The sequence below is a fragment of the Anopheles arabiensis genome, chromosome 3, assembly GCF_016920715.1.
Source record: "Anopheles arabiensis isolate DONGOLA chromosome 3, AaraD3, whole genome shotgun sequence".
Taxonomy (NCBI): Eukaryota; Metazoa; Arthropoda; class Insecta; order Diptera; family Culicidae; genus Anopheles; species Anopheles arabiensis.
In genome coordinates this window covers 5,351,851-5,362,359 of record NC_053518.1, presented here as the reverse complement: position 1 = coordinate 5,362,359, position 10,509 = coordinate 5,351,851, and positions in this window count along the sequence as shown.

Below are 10,509 nucleotides of genomic sequence, written 5' to 3'. Positions count from 1 at the left end.
TAGGGGCTGCAGGCTTGCAACGGGCCGTCCTGCTGACGCAAAGGAATCTGCCACCATTTGGAAGCGATATGGAGCAATAGAACGGGTGTAATTTTAATTAAAAGCTCACCCACTACCATTGAGCCAGCGGGCCAAGGTTCACGTTCAAGCCAGCCAGCTCGGGCAAAGGTTCGGGGAAGGAAAAACAACTCTCGCCCCGGAATGCCATTGTGGGTGGGAATTGTGTGTTTCATCTTTGGTGAAATCCATTCATCGGTTGTGTGTGCGAGAGCATCGGTCGCATGGTCGCTTGCGTCACAACCCGCCCGGGGACGGTCGGGGACCGGTGTATCATCTTCGTTGCGTGTGCTGTGGCCTTGGCACTCTGTGATGTAGTGTACGCATTGAGTTGGCTGGCAGGGTAGCCCTTGTAACTGGGGCAGTAGGATGAAAGTTCATGAAGAGATGACATCGTTGTATTGGATAATTTGTGTTGGATACTTTTACTTTCATTGTATTAAGAACACCGAATAGACTTTGCGTCTTATTTCTTTATCAGTATAAGTATGGCATTTTCTGCTACTAACACTGAAACATTACAGACATATTTAATATTTTCATGTTTCGCAACATCCACTGAAACGGGCGTGACATTGATGCAATAACAACCAAACGTATTACCTTATTATTATTATCCCCTTTCACTAAGCCCTTATCATTAAAATAATAATAGCCCTGCAGACAACAAAAAACGCACCCAGCAACCTAACACTATGCTGCATCTTCACTCGATCGTTTAATGTTGTTTTATGCTTTATTGCCCTCCCAAAACGCGTCACTTTAGCGTGCGCTGCGTTCTTCTTCTCACTCTATCAATTCCCAGCACAGCACGGTACAGTTTGGGCCCAAAACCCTTCACCCCACATGAACACAAGGGCTGACATGCACTGTGTCAGGTTGCTGTTTCGACAGTTTTCGGGAAATGCGCCATCATAGATCATCTACGGCCGCTTCTTCACCCGCCTTCGGGTGTGAACACAATGCACACAGCGCCGCCATAACTAGACGAGAGAGTACGAGCCCTCCCAGCGACCCAATGACCCATTGAACCCTTTGGTGGGATGGAGGAGAACTGTCGTGCCTTTTCCCTTTTCAGTGCGGTGTTTTTCGTCCCACCCTGAGGACAAGCGTTAAATTACCGGAGCGCCCAATTAGTTAAGCGCAGTTACTAAACGTTGAGAGACTGTTTTGAGGCGGACGCCCTGCTGATGCTACCGAAGGGCGTCGGCCAAAACGACCTCGATGGCCACCTCCAACAATTGTGAAAGAGCAAGAGAGAAAGAGCAAATTGGAGACTTCAACTAAGACTGTCCAGCAAGCAACATAATGCTGCATGCAACCCTTCCCCATCGTCCACCCCGTCACGTCACCTGTCGATGGCTGTTAGGCAGCAAAAGCGTTTCGAATCGAGTCGCCACCGCCGCCGCTGCCATCGGAATGACAGCCCAGCCGTGTGGCCAGTGAGCGCCGGAGCTTCGCCCGCGGCACACATGAATATGTAAATCGGATCGTTTAAAGGATTATTAAAAGCAAATGTGTTTGCGCGCGCGAGCGAATTTCACCATCGCTGATTAAATTTTATGCTCCCTTTTGGCGGTGGAGCGCGCCAACATTCCAATCGCTTTGCCGTCCTCGAAGGCAGATATTTCTATCACTCACTGTCCATTGTTAGTCCGGTGTGCATGCTAGAATAGCGCTATTAATAGCCCGCCGATTAGCATCTTCACACTAAGCAGCTATCCGGATTTAGACCGTATGTACTAAGAATCAATATCAGGCATCCCCCGGATGTGATAAAACCACGGCTTACATCGAAGGACGAGCTTAAGGATTACTTTATCGTGCGTTTTTGTCAGCTGGCATTTCCATAACAATCCACTCGACGCGACTCGTGAGTGGCAATTTTTCTCGCCCTGATTAACCATTCACAGGCAGCGTGGACACACGGATCGAACACATTAGCTAAACACCCGCCTCGCTCGCTCGTCTCCGGAACGATCCCGACTTTCCTTAAAGCGTTTTAAGTTCGAGACTAACCGAGAGAAGACCAAAAAAAACCTTCCAAAACCGTGCCAAACTAGTACCGAAAGCTTAACGTCATAAAAAAACAAGACGAATCCGTCCAACCCGCTTGACAGACCTGCCCGATGATGGACGTAATCGTAATCCATCGATAGCGGGAAAATTAACAGCCGCACATCTGCAACGCTTCCATCCGCAACCGTTGGCCGATGATGGTGATGGTTGGCAGCGCCCATTCTTCACCGTGTCCAGGCGCCTGTGAGGCGACCCCGCCGTCCGACGTTTGCATAACGGTGAGCGAATTTTCCAGGATTCGACCCCCCAATCGGCCACCCGCATAATGGCGCTGGCATTCGGGGCGTTCTTCTTTTTTTGTTCGTACTCAACGATCTCGACTCCTCCCGGCATTTGCAGCCTGGCAAAAGGTGATAATGGCGATGGGGGAGCCGGTCGTCGAACATAATGTGTGATAATGGCGAGCATAATAGCGATGATCGATTGGAGGCTGTTTTTGTTGTTTTGTTTTTATTCGATGTTCCAGCGTGATCGTGATCGGTTTTGGTGTTAACTGGAGGCGATTTAGACGATTGTTTCGATTACCGTGGGTGGGAAGCTTGAAGGAGTAGCAAGCTTTATTGGCCATTATAGACAAAGGTGTCAAAGGTCAGTTCACTGCCCGGGAGTCATATAATCATAAATTGAACTCGGTGCGATGTTGGTCCACGCAACAACAAGGCAAATTTAAGCACAAAAACAGATACATCGCCCCAGTTAGCTTAGTAAGCCTATTTAAAAGTCCATCTTTTATGGGTTTAGTAGCATTTGAAAATATAACACCCAATTAAGCACCATCAAAAAGCTTACCCTTCACCCATCAACACGATCGAACCTTCGAATCGATCAACCGCGAAAGCGAATCCTATCGACCAGAAGTTGACCAACCAACCATCACCCAGGAGCACATCCCTTCGAACGATTGCAATACGTCTACGGTTCACTGCTCGATCGATTTACATTTATGTTAACCTCCGCGCCACAAACAATAACTAACTGGATCGACTTGGCGATTTCGATCGGATTCGAAATAAATTATGCGATAACTGCGCGCCGGACAAAGCGACGATAATGATCGGTATCGCCCATTAATCTAATTTCTTTTTTATGTAAATATTTTCGTATTTTCGGATCGAGTCATATAGTGGCGGTCAGAGCGGTGTTGAGGAAATGTTCAGAAGATAAGGCAGGAACAGCTGAGACATTGCTTTCCTTGAGCGGGGTAGTGCCGGTTGCAGTGCCGACGGAAAGGCTGGATCGACTCGTTCTCTCGACCTTGACACAAATTTCGGCTTCTTTTTTTTTTTGTTAAATGATTCACTTTTAACTGGTACCAGACAAAGCAAAAAAAAAGGAAATTTGCGTTTGAAATATTGTCTGTTGAAATCTAATAATCACAAGTCCGGTGTATGGGGTAGTTTATCGTTAATTAATCGATCATTAATAATTCTATTATTGTTACCCATTCGCTCCATAGTCACTAGTTTTAAATGGTCAGGTTTCAAAAGGGCTCAAAGCTCCCGGTCGATGAACATTCCATAAAACACCGGGCGCCACCGTGTGCCTGTTGGTTGTTGCCACCGTACAGGGCATTAGCGCCGTTCGCACGCCCTTATTTGTACGCCCAGGCCGAGTGTCAAACACCTCGGCGCGCTAGATTTTGGGGATGAAAAATGATCACCAACGGGCAGTTCAAAGCGTACCTCCGAAAACATTCCAAATCTGCATTCGAAAGCATCGAACACACTTTTGGGGCCCTTTTTCACTCGGACTCCCCAGTGCCCTGGTATTCGATTCGATTCGGCAGCGCGCAACGTACATTCCATAAGGGTTCGGTTCCGATTTTTTTTTCTCCCGCTGCTTAAAGGATGAATCCAGTCTTCGGTTCGGTTCATAATTAATGACACCAAACGAATGGCAGCCTGAAGGTCACGTTTAGTAACATCATAGACATTTTGTTTTCTGCGCAGAGGGCGGGGATGGAGGATGGTTTGTACACATTTCTCAACACCTCCATTCCTTGCCCCGTTCCCACGTGTGGTCGATGCCAAAAGGGAGTTCAAAATCAATCACCTTCAAACGTAAAAAGAAACAAGAAAGTCGGAGGAACCGGCTAGCGGCGCCAAGCTTTTAGGGACAGGTTTGTTGCTGCAGATGAGCCCGGTCCCGGTACCTTTGACACCGGTCGGCTTAGGTTGGGGCGGAGGAAAAAAAACGAGACCGATGCCGAAATTAACCACCACCAAACCACCGGCCCCAAAGCTAACAAATCCGCCCAACACATGCCGTTGTACACATGGGCACGATTGCGCTGCGAACATTAATTATGCTTTCGCTCTCTCTCTCTCTCGACGACATGTAATTTATGCTCCATCCTGCTACAGCGACTCATCTTCGGGATTCCCTCTCAAAGACGGATTCCTCTGCCCACCCCTCCGACAGTCCCGTGCCAAACGGTTGTGGGCCAAAAAGCGGGAGGATTTAATGTTGCGCCCGGCGACGCTTGCGTAAACACGCGTGCGTTGAATTGGTGCGTGATCGGACGATGATCGTCTCCAGCGCCGACCTCGCTCGCCTTTCCTGCTCCTCCTTTCCCCGTGGCTTTTACTCCTTCTTCTTCTTTCTCTTTATTTATGATGTGCGACCAAAGCGAATGCAACGATGCTCCCGAGTAACCTGTTCCTGCTCGCTTGGCCACTTGTTACCACACTTGGGCTTTGACACGAAACGGGCAGGGGTGGTGGAAAGAGAAAAATCAACACGCCACGACCGCGGTTTCGTTTGCATCGGGAACGGCGCACACACACACAAATTCGAGTTAGAGGATGCATCTTTATCGGAGGTCGTGTATTGACAAACCGTCCCATTCGACCTGTAGGTGTCGGTTCGACTCTGTCCGTTTTGTGTTGGAATGCATTTCCAATCGCAGTAGCATCGAAGGCAGCATCGAAATGCATGTCTTGAGCTGTGTTCCACAACGCGGTGTGGTAGCATAGGTGGAATTTTACTACCATTTTTACACGCGCGTTAATATTGTTGCTCAAATTTATTGCGTTTGATTGAAATCGGGCGAGATCGAACCATTTTCCTTCCCTTTTGTATCCCTTTCGTCACGGTCCTCGATCGATTGTAATGAAGTGAGGGTTTTAGTTAATACTATTTTATGTGCGACAGCAGTCCACTTTTATGAGCCGGAGGAGGATTAGTGCACTCCTCCTCCCAAAAAAAACGATCGAAACATCAGTAGAGGGCGTTTGAATGGAGTGTCTGTTTTGAATTTAAATGGAAATCGAATGATGTTGTACATTTCGGGTACATAAAAGTCACCTTAAAATGCAATTTAATTGATTTATTTAAATATTTTCTTCTTCTATTTGCAAAGCAATGCATGTTATGCCATCCCAGCGGACCGATCTTCTTTCGCACGCCTTCGTCTTCGTGTCTACACTCTAGTTTCCGTTTTGGAAAGCTTTCAGCAGCAGCCGCAACATCCTGGAAGCCATCTGACCATGATTTACGATGATTAATGAATCGAACCACCGTTTTTTCCCTAATGTTTCGGCCACTAACCGTTCGGGGTAATCCTCCCAAATGGGTGGAAAAACAATTTTGCACTCCGCTCTCAAGGTTGGCCACAATTCACGTCCGCAGCTGGGAGGAAATCATTAGCCATCTCTTCGCCATTTATGCACGGTAGCTGCAAGACAGACGCACGGCTGTCACAATACCAGCGAGGGTCGGAAGTATGGAATTGCGCGTTTTGATTTATTTTGGCAAATTTGGTAGGATGGTTCGTCGCCAAATCCCCTATCATAATTTATTATCGGATTGCTTTATCGCTGTCAGCGAAGGTATTGGCGCGGTGAGTCTAATGATAGAAACGTTTAGTGAGGCCAAACAGCTACTTGTTTTTCGACGCTGAAGTTCCTCAATTTTGTTTCTGATTTGAAGGCAGCATTGAAATTCAGACATCTCTACTTTTCAATCAACCCTAAATGCTTCGGATGTTGAAGTAGGCAACGAACGTCCAATGCCTCATTACAAACCCCTGCACCACCAACCATAGCCCCCTGTGCACTGTGGCGTATCAAATTTCCCGATTCCCAACGGATTACAACGCCCGATTGCATGATCGGATCAGTGTGCGCGACAACATGCTGAAATATCGCCCGATCCATAAGTCAGCAGTGCAGTGGGCTAATGGGCGACGCCACCGGAGTCGTAGTCGCACGGAGAACTTTATCCCGCGCAAACAAAACCTGAATACTCCCGAAAAAACCTGAATTGTAAGCCGGAGCCGATCGCCATGTGATCATCACGGGGGGGCTGCCTGTATTACGCCTTCGGTTGTTGGGCACACTGTTCGGAATGGAACTAGAGAGAGAGAGAGAATAAGAAAGACTGCAAACAGCCGATCCAACAGATATCCATGGATATTTGCTTACATTTGCGTTGTTGTGTTTTGCAGAAAGTTTGTTTTCGAACGAAACAGACAGAAGATAGATGATAATTCTAAGCTATAAACATATTATTCTTGTAGTTCGTTTCGCGGATGATCTAACGATGAGGAAGCAAAAAGAATGCATCAATCAACCCCAATTAACATCACGGTATGGGAGTTTTCTAACGCGTCAGTCGGTGTAATGACTCAATTACTCAGCTAACCTTCGATCTCCGTTCTTCTGTCAAGCACAATCAACATCCAGTTAGAACGAGTGATAAAGGACCGCCAGAGCTCTCTTTTCCCTTGAGAAGCCTCCACTACTTCAACAATGTTTACTCACTTTGGCTGAACCTCTTCCTCCACTAATAGGCCAAACGGCGGGCGCCTTTACCTACCTGTGTGTCACGGTTGCTGTTCGGGCGTCGAAGATGACACCCGTACGCCCCACACCCGACACGTCCGTGTGGTTTGACAAGCTTGGCCTAATTTGTTTGACCAATCAACAATTATGCAACCACAAATCCTTCACACACACACACACACACTTGCCTTCGGTCGGGCGGTCGGGTGTGCCTTCCTTTCCGTTCGCACACGACTTCCCCATCCTGACGCCCGAAAGCCACTGCAAAAGAAAGCCACCCCGAAAACGATCCCCCGGACTACAAAAAAACACGCCAATCCGTATAACATATTTGCATACATGCATTTAGCGCGAGGTGGTTACATTTTTCACCACCCCATGGATAAAAGATAAAAAGGCTTCTCCCTCTCTCTTTTTCTCTTTCGGTCCCAACAACCGGCGTGATCGACAACGGCGTCAAAGTGCATTTTGATGGTGATACGCAAAAAAGTGCCAACATTAAATTGGTGGCAAAGCAGTGGGGAAAAGAAAGTTGTCCCACATTTAGTTCCAAATACTCAAGCGCGGCTCATGCGGTTGGATTGCATTCAGTTCTAGCTGGTGTTTTAAATCGGGAAAAAGGAAGTATTGCATGAGCAAACAAAAACAGCTATTAACGGGCTAAATACGTTTAATTTCGAATGATATAATTTAATTATCCTAACTTTGCAGTAGGGCGTTTCTCCACTTCTCGATCATTTATGTTCCCGATACGATCGTTTAAGTTGAAGTATCGCCAAAAAGCTGCATTCCAAGCACCTTTCGTACGATCGTATCATTTAAAAACTCGTTCAATTTTAGCCTCATTTCACGAAAACGTACGAATTTTATACACTCTCATTTTCATTTTATGACCCATCCACATTTGATTGCTCCCGGTCAGAAAAGCAATCGTGCGAGAGAGAGAAACCCAACAAAAAAAATTAGTCGCCTGACTTAACTCCACCCTTTTGCGTGCATCGGAAAGCTGCACCCGACGCTGGGTGCATTAAATTTGCCAACTTATCAATTGGCCAATGGATGTCACGCTAATTGCTCGTAAGTGAGTGTGGTCGCTCTCTTTTCTACCCATTTCCGATGGCGTGAACGATCGTCAATCTTTCTCCAACCCGTCCGCAACATGGTGGGCAGATTAATGGGGTTCGTCGTCTGCGCTTCGCCTGCGTGCACCAGAAGTGATTCACCAGGACCAAAAGCAGAGCGCAATGCACACACCTGCAGTCCGTTTTCGGTTTTTTTAAGCGTGGTCTTTTTATTCCAGAGCTTTCAGCGGACCAACGATTCAGGCGAGATAAGCCCGCATCGAAGGCATGTGAACGATAAAACCTTTGACATGAAAGGTTTCCTGTTTCGCGCTACAATGTAGGCTGCAAACAGATAGCAGAGAAATTGTCACAACATCCTTTCGTAATCTGCTTAAAGCTACACTACACACACACACAACTCTTATAAAAATGTAAAAGTAGACCTGAATTCCCTCATTCACACCACTGCATGCAGCACATTGGAATTGGAACTAACTGGGTGCACTAACTTGCCAAAAAGCGTTGGAGAATTACTAACAATTTGAAAAGTGACACAACAACGGGCGTTTGGGAGTGCGCCACACGCCAAATTGTTGAAACAATCACGGTAATAACTTATCCCGTGCGAAACTGCCCAGTTTTTCCTCTCCCCCTCTGCGTTACAGCCTGGGTGGAGGGGGTGGCAACATAATTATGACTTCTGCAAACAGCTGCAGAATCGCATTAGAGGTGTGACGGTTTTGATCTTCGCCCGGGCGCAGTGCAATGAATTATGCCACTTTTGCAAACAAAAGGGTACACCACACACCACCGGCAGTTGGATAAATTAGAATTTAAATTCTGTTTGATGAGCGCGTCACGATAAGCCAGGGGGATTTGCGCATACAATTCGCCAAGTTTAGCGCCGGTACCTGTTTTAGTGCAAACTTCCTTGTGACTGGGACTGTCACAAATATGACAAAACACTGTATTTTGCATTGTCTACAGGCTGCAGGTGTTGGCAGTGGTTGCAATTTATGTGTTTTGTCTAATTTAAAAGCTCATTGCAATGACCGCGGGTGGCTTTGGCCGGGCACGTTTTGGGTATACAGCTCTGTCCGCGAGAGTGGAAACGATTCATCACCAGCAGCACCGAAGGAGGTCGCACTATCTATCAAATTCTGTCGTTTTATAGCAACATATTTTAGAAACTGCGTCACGAGTTCGATTGTCATTACTTGAAGACAGTGTTAATTGCTTAATTTTGTCTACTGTGGTTGAGTGATTGTACAGGAAGATGCTATCAGGAAGCCCAAACTTCAACAAATGTCACATTTCATCATTAATCTATGACTTCTCTTTCCTCGGTTGGGCAGTTTTGAAGTGTCTTGAGCTGTCCCAATCTGCAAACTTTTGTGCAATAGGAGTTGGAATGGATTTATCTGAAGAGAAAGAGCTCCATTCCCACGCCAGTTATGAGTGTGTATCTGATCCGCCGGCAGTTCTCGTCGTCTGCAGTCATGCAACTAAACGGGCAATATTGAGTTGCGTGCCCATTAGAAAAGTGACATTTATAAATATCATTTGAAATTGAACACTAGCGTGCCTTATCGTCGGACATCATCGGCTGCTTCTGCAGTAGGTCCAATGTATCTCTCTCCAGACTGCTGGAGGTGCTGGTACTACTCGTGCAATGAGGTTTTTGTTAAGGTTCGGTCGTCTCTGTTGGAGCATCCAAACGTACCGGTTGTTATGATGTCCAACTAATGCCTTACGACGGTGATATGCATCAACACATGCAATTGCATTCGAGTGCAGGTGTTTCGGGTGGAATACGGGAATTTGAATGTTATGACATAAGCTAGTGATCGTAATGGGCGCATGTTGGGTTTAATGATAGTGAACTTCACCCAACTCCATTAGAACTTCCCCGGATTGTTCGTTGAGAGCTCTCATTACCTTAAATGCGCTTTCCACTCGAAAATTGATTAACGATCGCTGATGCACATTGACCTACCCGATGTAAAAAGGTTTGCGGGTGGGCAGCGCATCGAACCTGCAAGATCTATCGCCTCACCTTTGGCTTATGGACTAATCGGAGCGCACGGCGAATAAATTCAGTAGTTCGACGGGAGTCACCTTTCACGAAAGATACCGACCCAATCTTTCGATCGTTCACGACCCTCCCTAGCGATGTTGCGACAAGCGATTTCGTTTCATTCATCTTCACACAGCTCCTATACCAAAGTGCCTACGCGCAAAAGTATTCGTAAGACGGTAACAACGATTCACTCCACACTAGTATTCGGTGCGAATTTTGCCTTTTGACTCTTACCTCAGCCACCAGTCCGAACGACTCCCGGTGGGTAGATTTATCTGCAAACCACCTCAATGACCGTAAATATTCGCCTACCGGTGCAGTAGACCGGGCAAGCCCTCGAGGGGTAGTAGCGTTGAGTTATTGGGATGATTAACCACCCCAACCTCTCCCGAGTGGGGCTATGGTAAAGCAAGTGGTACCGAAATGTTTGAAATTGAGCTTCAGC